Raw genomic sequence first — 23335 nt, forward strand, 5'->3', positions numbered from 1 at the left:
GCTTTAATGTATTATTTTGGATCACCGGGTTTATCAATTAATTTTTTGATATCATTGTGAAATAACTGTACAAATTTGTAACACCTCAGTATTATAAAGGCTAATGGTTATCTGATCATGGAAGATATTATATTGCTACAATAATTCCTATTACATTATTGAAAATCTGCGTTTTAGAGCATATCTGAAAAGGATTGCACATGCATCCACACGAATAAATCAGTTTTAATGTTTAAATACCGTGTGAAATTCAATACAAGAACAGATGTTGCTCTTTGAAAAGAAATACGCAACATTGATTGTGCATCATAAAAACGAGCTTTTCCTTTGAATTTAGGATGAATTCAACTTATGAACAACAAATGAAACATCATAAAATGTTTAAAGCCTTCAACCGGTGTGACTCAGGTAAGTCAGCTACGTCTGTATTTAAGGTTATTTTTAGCCGACACCGGTAGCCCACATTGGCGACTGCTCCAGAAGACGGTTGACAGACTGTTGACAGAAAATTGAAGATACAGAAATCGCTTCAGTTTCCAGGTGCGAAGGACTAGTCGGATCTATTATCCGAATGTAAGCAATTTAAGCAAGAGGAGTGGGGCTCGAACATAGCATCCTAGTATTGTAGTCAGAAAATCTTACAACTGGTCTGCGTTTGCTGTTTTTGCTTCCGAGGTGCTGGGTAGCAGTGACGTCGTGGATTTAAGAAAAATTGCGACGTCTGTTGCAGATGCCATCTCGCGGTGTTACCGCTTTTAGACTCCATCTACAAAGTCCTTTCTTGTGGTTACAACGAGAACATTAACAATTCTCAAGAGTGCTTTCTTTTAACTGTACATTAATCCACCAAACTTGAAATTTGATAGAAAATGATCGAGTTTTTTCATTTATACACACATCTAAACATTGCACGTATATTCTGATATGTGATTGTTTCGTTTCAAATATCAAATAAAATTATTGTATTGTAATATTATGTAAAAGGAATTTTGAAAAGGTGTTTTGCCATTATCCTGCAGAAATAAAATCTGCTGAAACAAGTTCAGTAGTTTAGTCTGCCCAGCGAAATCATATGCGATTCAAAATATCCAAAAAGAAAATCCCGGACCAGTAGAATATAAAAAGGTAATCAAATACGGACATCCTTTAATGTCATATGGAAATTCATAATAACAGGGTACGTGATCACCAAGAACAGATATTTGATGCACAACAGAAGCTTGCTAGTAATCTCGCCCAGTATTAGTAAATGAGAACCTTGAAATGACAGTTAAGGCAGTCATACCATTGTTTTCCATGAATGGTGAGCCTACGTAGAGTAGAAACGGTTGACAAACTCACAGAATACGGAAGTTGAATTTGACTTTAAGGAATGACAAATAAAACGAAAATCGGAATCATACATTTGTACTTTTGAAAACATTAAAAATGTGGAGTTTGTTCATAACCTCAAACACGTTTCAGGCGAATTTTTTTTTAAAGTTCAGATCGAGTCACATTGACACAATTTAGGCCATATAGCAAGTTTTCCATCTTTTGATGGTGGAAGAATACCCCGGGTGTCCCTCTGGGCATAATTTTATCACAGATAGGCACCTTTCGTAAGCCAGATGGATGGCTTCCACACATGAAGAATTCTACACTCAAAACGCGGTTTCGAATCCATACCGGTAAGGGGCAAGTAATTTTTCGAAACTGAAATGAAACTGTATAAAAGTATTTTTATTTTACATGTAAAGCAATTGTACTGACATTATGGAGAAAAGAACCTAAATTGTGATTTTCAACACGACTTTCTACCTATTACAGGGCAAACACTTGCATTCTTCTTCCACATTCGTATCACTAAGATTTTTCGTATCCCTGTCGGACTGTTTCTTTTTCCTATAATCAAACTTGATACATGTGTTAATATTTTTTTACATTTATGTTTCATTGCCTTACATTCTTAATGTCAAATGTAATTTCGTGTTATATACTTGCATTAAGAGGCCATCCAAGGACAGGACAAAAAGTGGTCTCTTAACACTGCTGGTCTCTCACAAGAACAATTTGTTCTTTATGAACATAAATCAGATCTCTTAATGCAAGTGTTCTCTAAATAGACATCTCTCAAGCAAATTTGATTGTATCATAATTGTAGAAACAGTTTGATTTAGGTTCTATATTTTAAGAACAAGAATGAAAGACAGTATCAAAGCAGTCTTATTTATCGAAACGATTGCTATAAGGTAAAACGCTGAAAACCTCTGACTGCCAACATTAATTGTTTTAGAAATGAACTATAAGGCCTATTTTTCCCCGGTATCCCGACTACCCTAAATTTTTAGCCCGAGTCTAAATGTTTTTATGGCCTTGGGAGATTTTTTTTTTCAAAACTGCACTTTTTATGCTTTAAACATGGTCAGTGGTGTTATGAATCAACTTGCTGATGCTCTAAAGGCATAACCACCTTATTTGTATTCATTTTTGACAGAAAAATAATTTCCGAAAAGTCCATCTTAATAAAAAAAAAAAATTAAAAACCTACCTACCCTTATTTTTATAGCATGTTACCGGAAACAAACAATTTTTAGGCCTAATAAGTTATCATCTCACATCTTTGACACTTATTGTATGATATAAACCGACAAGAATGTACATTAATTAAAGACTGCAGTCGGCCCATTTTTCTTTCGGAGATAATTTATACAGGCATGCTTAACCTAAATATTGCGTCTAACACCAATAGCTATACCAACCTTGATCCCAAGGGTGTATAGAGGAAATTTGTGAAATACTTACTTTCTTTAGTTGACTCCAGAGTTCAGCAAAAATAGCCAAAGTTTCTAGGGGTAGAATTATTGTTCAAGAGAACAGTATTAAAACCTTTATACAATCGATTATTTAAGAGTCACAATAACTTTTTATATATCAAGCATGCGTTCTCACGTAATTGGGAATACTTGTAAGTAAACATGTAATGTTTAAACATAGAAAAAATGCTGGCTCATTTTATAGTGAATGGCCCCTTTGATAGAAATAAGGCTTTCCTTTCAAGACATTGTGTCCTCATTTCCAACAGTGATACTTTACCTTTCAAAAGGAAGTGTACTACTGAAACTTTGCTGTCGGAAGTAGTTCTACTGCTGAAAATCATTGTTAGAGGAAATTGTGATGCCAAAATTCCGGCGTTGATGCTTTCACTCTGAGAAGTAATTGTATTTAATGGCGCTTACACAGTCTGAGGTAAGAGTGCTGCTTGCACTGATGTTTTCACTATATTATTTTATTTCTAGTCAGAGGTAGACGTACTACTGAAACGTTAAAAGTACATTGTATATTTTTCGACAGGTACATGGAAAAAAACTTCTGACGACTAGTTAAGTGTAGACTGACTCTACTTGAAAGCTAGTTATAAGTGCAATATGTTGACAAATACAAAAATCATATATTGATACATAATTCTAAATGTCTCCAGGGATGGTAGCAGGAACTATTTGAAGAAAAATCAAGAAATACTGTTTCACGAAAAAACAGGAGAATCAAATAGTAGGGCGAAGTCATGTCAGCCAGAAAGGATTTTAAGGTAGTTTTGCACGTCTGGTTTAGTATGTTTGATAAGCCGAAAGTGACGGCGTAACGTTATTTATCAGAAAACCCTAGAATAATGCATAGTAGCCGTTATACGGTTGGCATAAATGTTGCCGGTAGTCTGATATATCCCGTGTATTAAGTGTTAGACAGTCAATGACTGTTATTTATAATTTTTGACAACAGATAAAATAATTCGAACTAATAACAATAGACATTATAGTAGCAGTGAAAGAACTCCAATTGGTATTTCGTGAATTGTGAAAAATTAAACACAAAGACAAACACAATTTATGTAGCCATATAAGTTAAAATGGGTAAATCTACAAGTAGAAAAAAAATCATTAAAAAACTTTTCGTTCGATAAAATGTCGCCAAACGTGCGATTTCCCCATAAAACCTCGTTATGAAAGTTTTCAGGAGGACCAATAATTTCAGAGCGGTCCAAAAGAATTAAACGCATAATCCTTTTTTATTTGCTGAACTTCTTTCTGCTACAATGGTGCTTTGAAAATATGCTTTCATAAAATTTCTTAGTAGAACAGTTTCAAACATGCATAACTACCTAGTTATCTATTTTCAAAGAACAAAGTTCTTCAATATTAAAGATAAAAAGGCACCTAACAGAACAAATCCTTACATTTTCTGACATTTTAAAGAAAATGGAAAATTCAAACGGTAATATAATGGCATTGATAATTTTCAAATTGCAATTTCTGATTCAGACAGGTTTTCTAGATTATTTTTTTTATATATAATCAACACTTCAGCAAGCAATTTTCATATTTCAAAAGTGATGGTAAATGTCAGCTGTTAACTTACACTTTCCTGATACACATTTTATACAAAAAGAACTGTTCTTGCTTTGCAACATCCGCAGGTTGTTATTACTAGACCCCGCTACTACCATTGTGCTCGGAATTCCAAGAAGCTGATGTTCGCTCGTAAGTGACGAAATCTGATCACGTTAGAACGTGTTTGATGCATTATCATAAAAACTTAAATACGATACAGACGTAAATGATTGCCAAATATTCATGACATATTCTACAAAAAGGACTTGTGAGAGCGGACCATTTTTACTTTTAGCATCAATCACACCCTGTGGGTTTAATGCCAACAATTTTGACTGGATGGACAGCGTGCTCTAGAATGTCAGACAAAGAGACTTCAAAGAAAAACAAAAGGAAACGGCGGATACAATCCAGAAAGTCAGGTTGGTGGGTATGTGTGTTCTTGTATGCGAGTTTGTGTTTGTGCGTGCGATTAATTTATTTTCCGTTTGGGTGGGTGTTGTGCGGAAAGGACAGATGAGTGAGGTAAGAAGAAAAAGGAATTTTAAGAAGAATTAAGAATTTGCTTTTATTTAGTTTACCGTCAAACCAACACATTTATAGGTGTGTCACATGAACAATGCTACACCCCAAGCAAAGTGTTGAACCCACATCGGTGAGGAGGAAGTGATCCGAAGTCAGTGACCTTAGCCTCACGGTCGCCGACGCCACTTAGGAAGTAATAATGAGATAAAAAAAAAATATCATATAATATTAAAGAAAAGATGTGTTTAGAAAGTCGGAATAGAGAGATGTAATTATAGGTTATTAGCTTTGTATCGGGAAATATGCACGAGTTCTCAGCGGAAATATTGCGCGACTTTAGGAGCGCAGTATTCTTCCGCTGAAGAACGAGTGCATATTTCCCGATGCAAAGATAATAACCTTTTTATTACATACATATCAACACGTATAAATATAATGTAAATATCATAAATTTGTTCAGTAGCCCGAATAGGATTGACAAAACTGAACAAAATGGAAAAAAATAGTGCAAGAACAAACACTGAATACGTCACGCACCCGATATGAAATTCAGGCGTCAGTGTATGGAAAAATATTGACGTTTCCGGTACCAGTGTTACTTAACGGGGAATAGAAACGTGTATGTAATAATTATACGTATTGGTGTATATTGACTACTAAGAAACAATATGGAGTGCCATATGAAAGTGGTAACAGGAAAAATATTTCGGGTTGAATAAGGTCTGGTGGTAGGGTGTGTATTGTGTGTGTTGGGGAGTGGGGGCGGGGAGAAGGAGGTGTAGGAGAGAAGAATGATAGAAGGGATGGGGATAAAAAGAAGGAATATGCTTTTATATAAGAAAGTTTTAAGAGGAAGGATGACAAAAAGGTATACGAGCTGAATCTTGAAGCCTGGCATTGACCTTTGGGCCCTAAACTAAAATAATAAGAGCAGGAATTAAGAAAATACAGTGAAATTGAGAACCATGACCAATCGTTCAAGTGGAACAGTGGTTTAGTGGTTAAGGTGTCGGCCTCTCAACCCGGGACCCACTCCTTCTCGTATGACAGCAGTACTGGTATTTCCAGGAAGCGGACTCGAGACTGGTTTAGATAAGCTTGAAGCTTGCAATTGCAATCGAGCTAAAAGAAACTTAGTACTAGTATACACTTAGACCAATCCATATGTGTGGTTTGATGATAATGGAACAACAGTTTAGAAGACACCCAAGTAGTCAAAAAATGAGAACTGTGCCGTAAAATCTTTATCAACCTTATTGCACTGTTACCTCAGTGACTTTGACATTTAGAATGTATGAGTTTGATGATAATAGTGGAAGTGTATGGTGGCCGGTAACGTCCGCGAGAACTTTTACCGTCAGTTTATAAAATGCCACAGGCAACCGTTAGCGAGATTTTATGTCGAAATTTTATAAAATATCGCGGCCAAGATAAATTCTCGAGTTTTACTGTCACTTCTCTCCCAAAAGGTCGTGCATTACAGACGAAGCCCCGACATGTTCTGTCTATATACTATGTAGTAGAATAAGCCACGCAAACATATTTTTATTTTAGATAGCCGATTGCGGCGATTTTAATCCGCGATATATTTTTTGATACGTACCTTTTAAAAAGTCGAGTTTTAACATTTAAGCCACGAGTTTTTATGCCTAGAAACGTCTCCCATAAAAAGTCGTGGCTAAAAACTCGCTATTTTTTCACCGCGACATTTTATGAGACCGTTCTTGAGAAACAAAAAGTCGCGGCTCAACTTTTACACTCGATTTTTTGTAGAATTTCTACTAAAATTGCAAACAAAAAAATGTTCCGGATTTTTTTCTGTTCCTCGACCTTTTATTGACTGACGAGGGATAAAATGAAGAGTCAAACCATGGACGCTACCGGTCGCCGAAGTCAAAACATTCCTTGCTGTTTCCAACAATTATTATAAAATACAATGTATCGCGGTTTATATCACGGTTCCTCGCGACATTTTGTACGATTTCGACAGGAACTCTCGGGGATTTGTAAGTTGCCCGCGACCGATGAAATTTATCGCGGGTTTAAAATGGCCGCAACCGGCCGCCGTAGTAGCTAGTGATTAAGAATATATGTGATTGAGAAGCTTGCCATAAAACATTTACCTGAAAATAACCGAAGATAGGACGAGACGAGTAATTTAGCTCTCCTTCGAGCCGGTAATCTTAAATGAATGATGATGTCAAAAATGTATGTAGAACTACGTCGAATTTAGAAAGGAGCGCACGCCGACTGCAACCCCATCTCCGCATATTCTCATAGATCTACCCTTGATTTATCACAGAAAATGTGTTAATATTTAATCTGACATTTGTTAGTAAATCCGTTAATGCCATTTGATTTTTATGAACATACGTTTTAAGCCTCTCTGTGATCAGTGCTAAAAGGCTTGCAATAAATGCCACTTCCGGACATCAGTGCTTCAGTTAAACGATATTTGTGCCTGCATTGATAATGCAGATTAGGTAAAAACACACAGTAAATGAACGACATGACAATTATGATTATGTCTATATGATACAACTTTCATAACAACACTGTATCCTTCTAACACCATCCAGTAGCATCATTTACGAGCGCGCATTTTTTTCCTTCTCTGAATTCCGGAAATAATAACATTAGGTGGTATGAAACATTAAGAATTAAGATTTACGAAACAAGAAAGGATTGTTATGTTAACGTTGGTTTTTTGTTTGTTTTGGGTTTGACGCCGTTTTTTAACAGTATTTCAGTTATGTAACGACGGGCAGTTAACTTAACCAGTGTTCCTGGATTGTGTTACCAGTACAAAACCTTTCTCCGCAAGTAACTGTCAACTTCCCCACATGGATCAGTAGTGGGGGACGAAATGATTTCAGACACAGTGTTTTATCAAATCGTCACGAACAACATACGCCATGCCCTGTGATCTAACTCACAACCCCGCAATCCGTAGTTCTGCGCTCTCTGTATTGAGTTGACGTTGGTAGTCGACGAAAGTCACCACACCAATGGGTGGAACAAATTATCGGGCGTATGACAGGTGTCATATTTATCTTCCCATCAACTGGTTTAGGCCGATACTGTCGGAACCAGTACAGATTAAAATTATCACCTAGAACACGAACCGGACTCGGATCGCTGGCACCGCAGTCCGACTTCTCTTATAAATTTAGACAGTCTTTGAGTTGAGAGATACGGCGTTTCGATCAAATTACAATTTAAGTAAGTAGAAAAAAAAAAGACAAAGATTTTCTTCTCTTTTAGATAAGGGGCCTGGGGGTCAGTTCGACCCGATTTTGGATTTTTGTTGCTTGATCTAGACAAGGGAAATAATTTCTGTGTATGTATAAGTCAACGGGTAAATTATCAAAATCCCCGGGGTCAAACATGTATTCTCGGAATCCCTGACTTGTAGAATGTGACACTGTTTCGGTACCAGAAAATAAGAAACGATGTCCTTGCATTGATGGGGCTCATAAATTAAGTTGGTCTTTGTATTTTGAGACACTATTTCAGTGACTGTGTACATATAGATGCTGGTGTTGCAAACTCCTGAAAATCTCCAAATGTTTTACACGGATTGTATGATACTACCAATATAATTATACAGGTATGTTACTTATATTTTCGAATGCATGTTCGTTACACAAACAGGAAAGGCATATCTATAATACCACTAAGATATATATTCAACTGGATTGGGTTTTGTGTAAGTTCGAGCATGAGAAAATTTTAAGATTTGGGATGGCATTAAGTGCGTTTTTCTTGCATTTTGAAAGCATTTTCGGTTAAGATTTTCAGTCAGTTTCATAATATTTTTCAAGGATAACTATGTAGTATTTGCCCAATTTTAGCGAATGTTGATGTATTTCAGTTTCTGAGTGTCAGCCAAGACATAGAAAACAACTCTTTTTCCTCTGTTGATATATCATCATAAATATAAGCTACAATTGATAGATTTTGCATTTATTCGTATGCATTCTTCATTTCCTCTCTATCTCTAGTTTTTTATATATATAGTAACGTACTTAAGTGCTGAATTCGAGCGCATAACATTTCAGAATTGGAGGTATGTCAATTATTGCAAGCACGAGGATTCCTTAGAATGTTAAGAGTAGATAGAAACGAAGTTGAGATGCTCATAGTGCATGATTTGTACATGTTTGAGAGAATAAAAGAGATGTTCTGTTCTGTTCTGTTCTGTATGTCGGCATTTTGTTTGATTTAAAGCAATTATTTAAGATTAGTCCAAATAATCAGAAGAAATCAGCTTTTGGTCAGTTTTGTTTCATTACGTCGCGAAAACCACAATTGTTTCCACTTAATTAAACATAGGGCATGTTTTTTTTTGTTTTTAATTTAAACAATTATTTTAAAGATGAGAACAGAACAGAACAGAAGTTTTATTTTGACTTAAGCATATAGCTCATCGTCATATAGCATAACATTACATGACAGTCACAATTTTACAAAACATACTGTGTCATATTATATACATATAGTATTCATTCTACATTTGGCAATTTAAAGATTTGAGAGTGATCACCTATTAAAGTCATTATATATTTAGAAAAAACATAAACATAAAATGAAATATAATGTACAATATAATGATAAGTTATTTAAATATTCATTTCTTATTTTGAAACACTTTAGGCTAAAAACGATTAATTTATGTAGAACAGACTTTTTATCTGAATTAAGCAATACACAGAATTTATACAGAATTTATACATACTTGGACGAATTCTAAGATATCTTGGAATATACATATTTCTATATTGATTGTAAAATGGACACGCTAAAACAAAATGAAATTCGTCTTCTAAATCATTTGTGTTACGTAAGGTACAAAAACGACGATTCCTTTCAATGTTTCTATGTCTACCAGTTGTGCGAGTTTAACCTTACTTTAGCAATAACATTTCCATACTTCGGAATATCAAAAAACGGTAAGGTATTCTGCATGATTAAAGCAAGTTTTTATTTGTCTGTATAGGAACAAAGAAATCGTCTTTTAAATCATACCGGATTAAAGATCCATCAGATAATCGTTTATGATTAATCCATTGAAGCAGGGTCGATACGTGTGACACGAAGTGTGCCGAAGTTGTTTTCACACCCGCGGGCAGTCATAACAGATACCGCTCGTTGTGGATAATTACAATAACAAGGTAATATTTCAGCACTTAAAACAAAGTAAAAGTGAAATTTAATGCGAAAAAACTGGTACGGTCGATATTATACTCGGCCAAAAAAAGTGGTTCGACCGGTGGGACCGTCCGCGACGGCCTTGCTCTTATCCAAATGTTAGTAATGTTCAGTTGGAGGAGCGGGTTCTCGGACTACGGTTTAAACATGTTTTATCATTAGATCAATGACTGCGGTACACAGGACAGAATATATTTCTGACAAACGGAATCAGGACGGTGTTTCTGTACAGTTTTTTTTTCAAGCTATATGCACGAGACGGTGTCCACGAACAGAACAGGGTCTGCTGTTAGGGTAAATGTTGCAGAATAAAGCAGACAGAATCAGCACAAAGCTACACATATCTTTAGTCAATGTCCTAATCATACTAAAGGCCAAAAGGTAATTCTCATTTGTTAAACATAGGACTAGTGGAAATCAAACACACAGCCTGCACGAGTCAGTGTGAGTATTGTGTGTCGGAAATAGGATAAATAAAATACAACCGGAATCGTTTCAAATTAAGCGAGCAAAATTAAGTGAGAATATGTATTGAAATATGAGCCATTTCAAATAATATATGTCAAAGAGAATAGATCTAGAAATGGCAGGTTGGAGCCTCAGCAACTTGTTGAAGTGGTTCACTGCGCACAGCGATTTTTTTCCTTCCTTATAAAGTACCCCTAAAAGGACCTTTTCCCAATTGAAAAATGCAATCTTTTTTCCCAATTATCATCCAAAAATTCCCCAAATGACCAAATTAAGTTTGCATTTTGATGATTGCAGAAGGAAAATTTAGTTACATTGACATTCACCATGATTTATCCATTTAAACAGTTTGTTTGATGCTGTTTACATGGAATTAAAGGAAGAAGCATTCTAAATGTTGTTATAAATTAACTATAAAAATTCCCAATCTGAGTAAAAATACTGCTAAATTTCCCAATTTATCCAGTACTAGACCTTTTCCCAAAAGGGCAAAAAAAATCACTGTGCACATGTAGATCTACGGTAGTCCAAATATTAATATGTTTTGGGACAGTGCGATAACTTTTCACTGTTGCTGTCACATCCGAACATACTTTGCATATATTTCTGTTAGGAAATCCCCAGTGAAATCAGTTGGGAAATTTTCTGGTATTATAATGAACTTATGTCTACATTAAATCATGAAATTACGACACAGTCTGACCTGTAATGTAAAATTTGGGTTTTGTTTCTCCAATCTAGTGTCAATTCAGTGGTCTGCTGTGTATAATGGAAGCCAGTGTAGGGGTAGATTTCCCATTGCAACTGTTGACAATGTATTTCCGAAGATTAAAGTCTCTTTAATATATAAAATTGTTTATTGCAGCAGATAAATCTGACAAGTATTTAATGACTTTTTGATTTTTGGATGTCTTTGTTTTCAAAACAGTAAAATGCAGATACAGGTAATGTTTAGAGGGGTTGCAACTATAAAATATCGGATCATAATCATCCTGGTAAGCTGAACGAATCTTGTAAACACTTCAACTATCTTTCAAAAAAAAGAAATGCAAGATATTAGGGATTTATCCAAATATCAATGCTCAAAAATTTTCCTACATGCAGAATTTCTTTAAACTTTGTGTACTGACCAAGAATCAAATTTAAAACAGAAATATGTACATGTATTAAAATTCACAGGTATCCCAGGCTTGATCTTGAATGATCTGCCCTTGAAAATCAGAAAATACTAAAAAATCCAATTTTCAAGGGCAGATAATTCAAGATCAAGACGAGAACTGTATATTTTAATTTTTATGCCCCTGAAGGTGGGCATATTAAAATCGCACTGTCCGTCCGAGCGTGCGTGCGTGTGTCCGGTAAATTCTTGTCCGGTCCATAACTCTGCCATCCATGAAAGGATTTTTAAAACAACTTTGCATAAATGTTTACCATAATGAGACGACATGTCATGCACAAGACCCAGACCCCTAGCTCCAAGGTCAAGGTCACACTTAGAGGTCAAAGGTTAACATGATCTGTTTCTTGTCCTGTCCATAACACTGCCATTGATGAAGCGATTTTGAAATTACTTGGCATAAATGAGGTGAGGTGTCTTGTGCAAGACCCAGACCCTAGCTCCAAGGTCAAGGTCACACTTAGAAGTCAAAGGTGTTTCTTGTCTGGTCCATAAATCTGCCATTTATCAAGGGATTTGAAAATAATTTGACTCAAATGTTAACCATATTGAGAAGATGTGACCTTGACTGAGGCCTCTTAGGTCATGGTCACAAAATGATATGTGATTTTTTGCGAATACAAATGTGGCATTCTTAGGCCTACTCCGGGGGCATTTGTCACCAATAATGACAGCTCTTGTTATTTCTGTTTTAGACTTCATTTGTGGTCAGTATACAAAGACTAGGACTTTGCGGTATCATTTTGTCATGTTCATAGTTAAGGACATTTGCAACAGTCTAATACTCTATAGATATTGACATGGGGCAAAAATTTTCTTACTGAAGGAATTTCTTCTTTAGACTTCTTTTACTGACAAGAGAATCAAATCAAAAAAAAGAAATATGAAATAAAACAAACCATAGGAACCCAGCCTTGGCCATGAATTATCTGCCCTTGAAAGTTGGAAAAAACTGAAAAAAATCTACTTTCAAGGGCAGATAATTCAAGATCAAGCCTGGGTACCTATGAATTTTGATACATATTTCTATTTTAAACTTGTTTCTCAGCCAGTATACAAAGTTTAAAGAAATTCTGCCTGTATGAATTTTTTGCCCTATACACAATCATACAGGCAACTGTCCTATTTCCCCATAAGATTTATGAGCTGTTGGTTCGACTGGTGATAGGATCATTTTCTTAAAACAGGTAGAAATTTTGTAAATGTTTACTGCTCAAACATGTGAGCACTTCATCAATCAATCAAATTTATTCAGGCATAAGATCATAAAACATTAAATAAAACTAATGCATTAAAAATACATGTAAACAATAGCCCATATAGATTGAAAAATGTTTTGATTAGAATATAATAAACATGTTAAAACACATTTCGAATTCATAACTGGTACATGAAAAATTACGTCAAGTATCTTTTATGATTTACTAAATAGAAAAAGGTATGATCTTAATACCTGGAATGACCCATCAAAGTAAAATTAATTACTTACTTCCAATGGGGTCCTTAAGACAATTCAGCAAATGATCTACTCTTACTTTGTATTTAGAAAACAAAATAAGGTTAATGGCAAGTCTGTAGCTCCACCTGTTCATGAAAAGCCTTAGATTATCAGACAAAAAGACTTATTCCTTTAAAATCACCAGGTGTACAGAAATATGGCACATACGATATTCATGTACACTTCTAAAGTGAGAGTCACAACAAATTAATTGACCACATACAGTAATCCTGTATTAATATATTTTATACAAAGCATTTACTTACATCAGGAACCCTGGTGTAAATCATTGAATGATGTCTGTTACATGTCCGTCAGTCAGTATTTTCCATTTCAGAACTCAATAGCTACATCCCTTATTGTTTTCTGGATCAGTAGGTGAAAGGTCAACGGCATAGTGACCTTGGGACTGAAAATTGTTTCTGGATATTACGGGATTAAAGAAAGCTGCCGCCTGAGCTACCTGAGGCTTCCAAACATAAAACAATGACTAAGTACTACTAGAATAAGATTCCTTTTGATTTTTGGATCAGTGTCTCCAAGGTCAAGGTCATAGGGACCTGATTAAATTTCTGGTCAGTTTTTCGGTTCTGACTTTGTCACAAAATGTAATAGGTACAGCTTTTAGACATTACAGCATGAGTAGACACTAGTTGAGGAGTGTTGTGAGATCAGTAGGTCGAATGTAAAGTGCACATTGACCTGTCAACTGAAAATGGTTTATGGACACTTGATTAATAAATAGCTTAAGCTTCCAAACATTTGATCACAATAAACGAAGGTCCTTAATAATTTCGGGGACAGTGGCTCAGAGGTCAAGGTCATAGGGATCTGACTAAATTTCTTGTATTTTCTTTGTTTCCGGGCTCAAAGTCAGAAAGCCAGAAAGTGGAATAGCTACGGCTTTCAACCTTTACAAAATGATTTAAATCTAGCAGTCTTGGCATTTTCATTTTAAGTATCATCATCAGCATCATCAACAACATGTAGATCATAATTGTCATCATTAACAACAACATCATCACCAGCATTAAAAAGAGAGAATGATATGTATATATTACACAACTTGTCATATATCCGGAGAACTAGAAACTGCATAAATACTTGAGACGAACATGTCAAAGGAGAGAGATCTTACAAGAGGAGCTCTCTTTTTTCTTGCACGAAAGGTTGTCAGCCAAAAATGTGCCATCACTCCAGAAAAGATAAAATGTTTATTTGAGTGGTGATAATGGAACATTGGGGGAATATTTAGACAACATGTCTGCTAAGAAGTATTACTGAAAAGACAATTTGAAAACCATCAGTGCCACTACACCGCCACTTGAATATGCTCATTTTCTTTGAGAAATGTCAGAAAACATGAGGGTGCTGACAGAAATACTGTACTTCTGATACTGTATGATCTCTTACTGAGGACTTGTGCATCTTTGGTTATATATTGATAATTTATTCAAATTTAGTGCAGAAAAAATTGCTTAAAGTTGCAAGGGGGTGAGCATTAGTGCTGTAGTGATACCAGGGTTTCAAGCTATGCAAACTGTTTAGCTAATAATTGTGTTCTTTATTTACATGTGTTTGGTTAGAATAAACTGTTAACAGGTTAAACATATGTGACATCAAAAAAGGTTGAGTATCATGTTTGAGCTGTCAAGTTATTGATGCTCCGCCCAGTCGGTAATTTCATATTGAAAATAATTATAAGGAGTGACCGAAACCGCTTGGATCAATTAGAAGTGTAGGTACTTGAGCCATCAGTGTTAGAAGGGAGGGTTGTATCAATGTTTTTTGGTTTATCTCTATTTTTAAGCACTTCAGATAAGTGGAGCTAATAATTTTAAAGGGAAATATAATTGCTTTTTGAAAAGAAGGGGTAGGTTATTTTTTACTTCTTCCAAAGAAGAGATAAAATGGAGTGTTACATATACTATTCGGTTTTCTCTTGTTGGTTGTAGTAAGGTGAAACTACCTCTGATATTTAATATTGTAATATAAGAAATTTTTTTGAAAATGGGGAGTGATGGTCCTAGTAATTAAGTTGTGGGCCTCTTAACAAGGGATTCATAAATTAAATAACCTTTTTAAATAAGTTTTTTGTCACAATCAAGGTAAAACTGATGAATATAAACTGAAGTTTAATTCCTTTATACATAAGAAAGTTGAGGCTCTTCTGGTGTGCAGAAATAGATTATTATTGTTAGCTATATATACTGAAAGATGAAAAGAAAGAATGGTGTTGTATTATAGTAATTTATACACTTAATGAATGGTTTGGCAGTAAATAGTCGGAACTATTGCTCGAGGTCTGAAGGATCCAAGGTTTTGGCTATTTACTGCCTAGCCATTCAAAAGGTGTTTTATTTCATGACATCAGAAATGAATTTTCAGACTTTTATTTTTAGATGTTTGATTTATTAGCTGGAAAAAGTGTTGGATATAGATCTAGCTGACATACAGCATAAACTTGTATAAGGAGTCCTGTAATAATTTGTTCATCTGAGGCCCCATGTGGTTCTGGGACGATCTGTGTATGAAAAGAATTGGAACCACTGCCTTACCCTTGCATGATCGTAAGAGGCGACTAATAGGGTCTTAACACTTGGTTTTGCAGTAACTCTGTGATTCCAGCAGGTATGCAAATTTTGATTCCATACCTCATGTTTTTATTTCAATGTAAATGAGATGTAGAACCAAAATTTGTAGACCTGTTTGGCACCATATAACCTATACTGTGTTGGTGCACCGTAAAACCCAAATAAATAAATAAATATTGTTCATATGAGGTATCATAATTTAAAATGTTGTCTCGGAGATATGATGTAACACTTTAATTTTGTCTAGAATTTTGGCAAATTGTTCTATATTTCTGGAAATGTTTAGGACAATCAAACTTACTGAATCGTAACATGAATTTTTAAACGTCTGATATGTTCTTAATTGTATACAAAATAATTGTACTGTATGTAGACAATACTTTAATACAGTATAGATAAGTTTTGAAAAGAAGTGTTTCATTCATTTTGAAGTCAATGACAAATTCAAAACAAACTTTGTTTGTAAGAACTCTTTGATGACGTTATTTTTTGGTCATGTGAATTTTAACAGTAAAATGATGCAGCCTGCATTTATTATTCTTTCAGCATATTTGTGACGCACCATGACATTTTGGGTCCAAATTCGGCGTTACGTCATTTGAGAAAACATCAATTAAAGTTACGTCACAAAAAAATTATGGACGTTACCACGTGTTCGCGGCAATTAAGCATTTCTTGTTTTCAATAATACTCTACCTTGCCACAAGAGAAAAATGAAGTGACATTTATAAACATTTCCGTGTTTTGCAATTCCGTTTCTTTAAAAAGTTTAAATGATTGATAATTTATCGCCCTTTGAATCGACACGCCATTTGTAAACATCGAAGGTCGCGGAGAAAATGAAACTACCAAAAACAATTATTTGATGATTTATTTCGATTGTATAAAGAATGACAGTTAGCGAATCTCAAGGTAAGTAAGTATTTAAGCGATATGTAGTGTTAAAAATATTATTTGAGTTCATATCGACAGTTTTGTCCGATATCTTTTCCAAAAATAGCCCGGATTTGACACTAATGACAGATTCGAGGTAGATTTAGCGCAGTTCACATTTTATTTACAAGTGTCAATATATTGTAGACTATATTTTATTTACTGAATCTGCCATGAATTCAACTTTTTTTAAATCGGTTTTGACTCTTACTCAGTAGAATCTGTATACAAGACAATTACAAGAAGACCTTGTGACTCTGGTGCCAGATAAAATTACAACAGTCAGTCATAATGTTTAGTTACATATTAAAGTTAAAGCCCTGATCATTTTATAAATATAGCCATGCCATGAAAGTGACTGATTCAGAATAGTTGAAACACATCTATTGTCAGCTTCAACCACTAATTTCTTACATGTAATGTCAAATCAGTCCATACATAAAACTTCTACAAGGAATAAATATTGTTTTTACTTGGAAAGAGAGTTTTTTCTGAAGCTTTTCATGTTAAATTTGCATACTGTTCACTTGGCCATTATTTCTGGATTCCTCACCATTTTATAACTGTTCTTGGCAAGTGACTAAAAACCACTTAGTAAAATAAATAAACTTTAGATACATTCTGTTTTGAAAGCCTTGCCAGGAATTCAAACCTTTTACTCTTTTTATAGAAGTCTTTGTGCTAAATAAGTACTGAGCTAACTGCCCAGGGCATTTTTATCTCACATTTCAGCCTTTTTCAGTATTTTTTTTCATTTTACAGATCAACCACTGAGGATTGTTTGGCTTGATGCAATGACCTTAAACAGTGAAGTGATTTTCCAGGAAGGTCTATACACAACAAGCTGGATTTTATGGGGGTTTGTAAATTTCTTCATACATTTTTACACTTACTATACTGCTATTCTAAGAAAGATAAAGACATTAAAGTAGCATAAACATAAATGATCTATTTCATTCATAACATTTTAAGAGAAATGATTTTGATTATAGACCCATTCAACAAATATGTGTAATATATTAAGAAGTGAATAAGTAATGACATACAATAATTGAATATATCATGTATGTATTTTTTCATATTTTCAAAATTATTTTTACAGTATTTGTGTTTACATTAAGTTTGATTGCATGAATTGTATGTCTAGTCTGTAGGAATCTTAGCTAGTTTATGTATTCTTGAAAAGCTACTTTTTCTGCATGAATACTGTAAGATTCTTGGATGAGTTTATACTTATCAAATCTGCCTTCAGTCAGTTTTTAACAAAAAGACTCTCTTAAGCTTAAAAAGATGCTTTACAGTCTTATATTCTGTAACCTCATACTAATCTTATTAAAATGAAGTTCTAATGTTGATGAATTTTTGTTTTGCAGTGATGAAAGAACTATGAATATGTAAATGGGAATGAAACAGAAGGAATTAATATGTTCTACTGATCATCCAGCTGAAATCATGCCTGTGGAATAGAGTGCATGTCACAAATACTGATATGAGCAAATAACTCCATATTGCACAAATAATGTCATGTTTCCTGCCCTCATGACCTGAAAAAGTTAAAAATTCTAGTTCAAATTACAAATGTGTTTCAAGAAAAAGTAAAACTTAGTCAACTGTGAGAAATATTGGGTAAAAGTAGTGTTTTGATGTCATGACAGCTGTGAAGTTGTTTGAGAAGCACTATCTTAATTGTTCTAACAATACAGAATTTAACATAAATTTTCCAAAACTGCATGCATGAAATACTAAGACATGTCTGTTGAATGAATCCTAGTTGTTTCAAAACTACAACATGTGTGACATTAAAGCACAACCTTTGGAAAAAACATTTTTACAATAAAAGCTGCCTTGCCAGTGTGAGTGTAGGAAGGATTTTTCCAGAAATGGCAGAAAACTACCAATATAGCAGAAAATATTTGTTACTGGCTGAATATAATATAATTTTATTTCAAGAATTAATCATGTTAATCCATGGTTATAACTGTGTTAAAAGATATTTTTACATGACATGACCTTTGCAGAAATAGCTATTTTTTTGCAAAACATTGTGAGTTGCCATGGTAACACAAATTTGACTTAAATTTAGATTTGTTTGATTATGTAGACAGCACGTGTCTTTTTTATATTCTGCTAATCAGACTATGTTCTGCAAGAAAATATCTTTTATGTGTAACCATCAACAAAACATGTCATAACACAAATCTGTCATAAAATGGCAGAGCTGTAATGCAGGTAGGCATATCAGGAAAATATGTAGTTCTGAAAGACAAGTTATATTACATGAAATGATGTTTGTTTTTTATAAATGATCATAATTAACCATTTGTGGTGTAAAACAAATGTATACTGAACAGATGCTAAATGAATGTTCTGATTCTTTCTGGAAAATTTACAAAAAATTACTGTTTTAAGAAAACAGTGTATTGTTGCCATGGTAACATTAATTTAACCTTTAAATTATTTTGGATATCATCATATGTAAACAACATCTTTCTTGTTTATATGTTATATATGTTAAGCTGTATTATGTTAGTGAATATATTTTCATATGTAATAATTGCATCAACAAAGCACTATGTTATTACACAAGCCTGCCTTGAAATGGCAATAGTTGTAACAGAGAGGTGTATCTGAAAATTATGTATTTCTCAAACCATATTACATTAATTTTCACGGAATGATGTCTACTCTCTTACTTTTAAATAAGAAAACAGACAGCTTTTGATGTAAATATATAGAAAAACACTTCCAATATTCAATTTATTACAAAGAAATTGCCAAAAATGTTAGTATTTTTGTAAGAAAATACCACATCGTTGCCATGGTAATGATTCACTGATCAGTAATCTAAGTCTTTTGAAATTTTAGCAAACTCACAGTTGATAATAATAGTCTAATAATTATATTTTCTTGCCTGATATTCTTTCTTACTGTTTAATAGATAAAGTGTCTATAATAATAAGATTAATGTCCTAGTTTTTGGGATGTTGTCTAATTTGATATCAAATAAATTCTGTATCTTGTTCAAAAGAATGTCATAAAACAGTTGTCTGTTAACTGTTAGCACACTAGAAAAAGTTAATTGTGTATTTATTTCACATTCTATGTAATTTATTGCCAGATTCATCAAAAAACTGTTAAAAAAGAGGTTAAACAACAGTGTTGCTATAGAAACGATTTTTAGAACATAAATATTTTTATACTACATGAAAGAAAGAGACAAAAAGAAATACATTCCATTAATTGCATGTTGCTTTTGTTATTTTATCATGTATTTTATCTTGATATTATTTAAATATGGTGTCATTATTAAGATATACTGCCTCAATTTTGGTACAGTTAGACAAAAACATGGTGTCCGAAAAGTGGTAATATCTCCATGACAACGACTGATTTTTGTTGTCAAATTGAAGATTTTTACTCAGAACGGGTCAGTCTGTCAGATTAGCCCAAAACCCCATTTTTGACCAAAATTGCATTTGGACCCAAAATCTCATGCTCTGTCACATTTATGTTGCTTTAATCTTCTGTTTGTTAGAAGGGTTTCAGTTTTGCAATTTAGGAAGAGCAAAGATCTGCCGTATGCAGGGTTGTGACTTTAGTCTTTGGTTGAGGTGTGTATTGTTAATGACAATTAGTTAAAGGACACTTTGTCTGAAATCATTTATCCTCCACCTCTGATTTATGTTGAGATTAAGTTGGCAGCTGCTTGCATAGAACAGGTAAGTACTGGTACAGAATCCAGGAACACACTAGTTGTTACATAACTGAAATTCTGTTGAAAAATGGCGCTTTTAAAACAAACAAAAAACAAAAACAGATAAACATGACAAATATGATGGATATCTTAAGGTTTGACAGAATAGTTGGAAGGGTTGCAGTTTGTTCAGAATTGTTCTGCTTGAAGCACTCATTGGCAAATCATGGATTCCATTATTTTCATGAAGTGGTCCTTGACAATGTCAATCCCACGTCAGTTGCTTGCTAATCAGTTTCAGTATAGTTTCGATACTGATGTTATGAGGATTTATTTAAAAGCATTTTCTATAATTGGTGCCAGTTTAGCTATGTAATTAGTGTCAGTTTACATAAAATGTATCTCAAGTATGTAAAATTATTGCATCTACAGTAAAACAAGCTTTTGCGGTCAACTCTATTAAGCAACCAACCTGTCTTAAGCAGTCAGTGTCTCATTTTCCAAAATGGTCATTTATTCTATAAATTACCTGCATTAAGCAGCCACCTGCTGTAAGCAGCCACTTTTTCCCACCCCCTTGGCTGGCTGCATAAGACAGGTTTTACTGTATTATAATTATTGTTTACAATTGTCTTGTCAATGTATTTATTTTGTACAGTACTCCTACAATATTTTCAATATTTATGCTCCCAGTGTTGAAGACCTGGGAGGTTTATAGTGTTTGAACTGTTCGTCTGTCTGTCTGTGCTATCAAAAGAAAAGGAAATTCATTGGGTACGGAAGATAGTAGATGAAAATAAATTCCATTCTTTCAATACTGCTTTCCTTTATAACGATTAGTTAATCAAAAGTATTTCGTATTTACTACAAAAAATTTTGAAGAAAAATAAAAAAAGGTAACTGTATATTATTTCTGGAACCATTAACTTATCATTGGGACATAATGAATGCTTGAGAGTAAAATGCTGACAGGAACATGGGGAGTTTTCATCATTTTAACATGTAGCACCTGGTTCCTTGCAATCATTGTCTGTGATAGGAAATCAACCTTGTTGAAAGAATGAAGGAAAACCATTAATTCTCTAACATTTTTATTAAAAAACAAAACAAAATGGGGAAACAAGATGAACACTTCTAATTCTTGAAAATAATGGAGTAAGTGATTTGTTTTGAGTCAAGAGAGCAAATTGCCAACTCATTTTTAGCTCGACTATACGCAGTATATGGAGAGCTATCCTACTCAACCCGGCGTCAGCGTCGGCGTCCCCACCTTGGTTAAAGTTTTTTTTAACACTTTCTCTTTTTTCTCCTTATCTCTTTAATTACTAGATGGATTTGTTTCAAACTTAAAATATTTATTCCTCATCATCACCCGCATCATATGGCACAAGGGCCATAACTTGCGCACCAATATTTCATGAATTATCCCCCCTTTTACTTAGAATTTCAGGTTAAAGTTTTGACGCACGTTCACTTTATCTTCATTATTACTAAATGTATTTGATTCAAACTGAAAGCAGTTGTTCCACATCATCTCCCACATCATATGACACAAGGTCCATAACTCTGGTACCAATATTTAATGAATTATCCCCCACTTTTACTTAGAATTTCAGGTTAAAGTTTTGATGCACTTTCACTCTATCTCAGTTATTACTACATGGATTTGATTCAAACTGAAAATAGTTGTTCAGCATCATCACTCACATCATATGGCACAAAAGCCATAACTCTTGCACCAATATTTGATGAATTATCTCCCCATTTTACTTAGAATTTGAGGTTAAAGTTTTGGTGCACTTACACTCTTTCTGTTATTACTAGATGGATTTGATTCAAACTTAAAATAGTTGTTCCAACTTATCACCCACATCATATGACACAAGGTGCATAACTCTGGCACCAATTTTTCATGAATTATGCCCCCTTTTACTTAGAATTTAAGGTTAATTTTGATGCATTTTCACTATATATCTTAGAAATAACTAAATGGATTTGATTCAAATTTGAAGTAGTTGACCCACATCATCACCCACATCATATGACACAAGGTGTATAACTCTTGCACCAATATTTTATGAATTATGTCCCCTTTTGCTTAGAATTATAATTATTTAGCGTTTTGGTACACTTTATTTTTATCTCTCTTATAACTTAATATTTTGGACACGGACTTGAGCTATTGTGCAATATCTTCATCCACCATTGGAGTCATTAAACACTCAGTGACAGCTCCAGCTTCCTCAGATGTGCTCAGTTTCACTATCCAGCATTGAAATAGTTAAGCACGCTGTCTCCTGTGACAGCTTTTGTTAAGGATTCTGTGATAAAATTGTGCCAAAGGTTTTGATTCTTGTAGGCTGGCTGAGGATAATTCATTTAGCAATGAAATTGTTATATTAAAGGCATTGACCTCCAGATTTTGTCCAGAGTTCCTGCTCCTGAAAAGGGCAAAATTTTCTATTTCGGCACTTTCAGCCATATAGAGGTTTCATTTAAGCCTTGATTTGATACAAACTTGGTCAGAATGTTTATCTTGATGATTCTTAGGCCAAGTTTGAAACTTGGTTATGTGGGGTCATAAACTAGGTCACTCGGTCAAATCAAAGGAAAATCTTCTAAACACTCTTGAGGCCACATTTATGACCCTATCTTCATGAAACTTAGTACAGAATGTTTATCTTGATGATTCCTAGGCCAAGTTTGAAACTGGGTCATGTAGGTTCAAAAACTAGGTCACTTGCTCAAATCAAAGGAAAAGCTTATTAACACTTTAGAGGCCACATTTATGACCCTATCTTCATGAAACTTGGTCAGAATGTTTATCTTGATTATTCCAAGGCCAGGTTTAACAGGTGAGGGATATAG

The 23335-nt window shown here is 34.1% G+C and overlaps 1 long non-coding RNA gene across 1 annotated transcript; it reads left to right on the forward strand.

The window, feature by feature from the left end:
• The first annotated feature begins 16545 nt into the window (after positions 1-16545).
• Positions 16546-20018, forward strand: LOC128558458 (uncharacterized). The gene is made up of 3 exons (XR_008371639.1): positions 16546-16752; positions 17536-17632; positions 18147-20018. It is a non-coding gene; the product is annotated as an uncharacterized LOC128558458 (long non-coding RNA).
• The last annotated feature ends 3317 nt before the right edge of the window (positions 20019-23335 follow it).

Source organism: Mercenaria mercenaria, chromosome 7 (assembly GCF_021730395.1).
Source record: "Mercenaria mercenaria strain notata chromosome 7, MADL_Memer_1, whole genome shotgun sequence".
NCBI classification, from domain to species: Eukaryota; Metazoa; Mollusca; class Bivalvia; order Venerida; family Veneridae; genus Mercenaria; species Mercenaria mercenaria.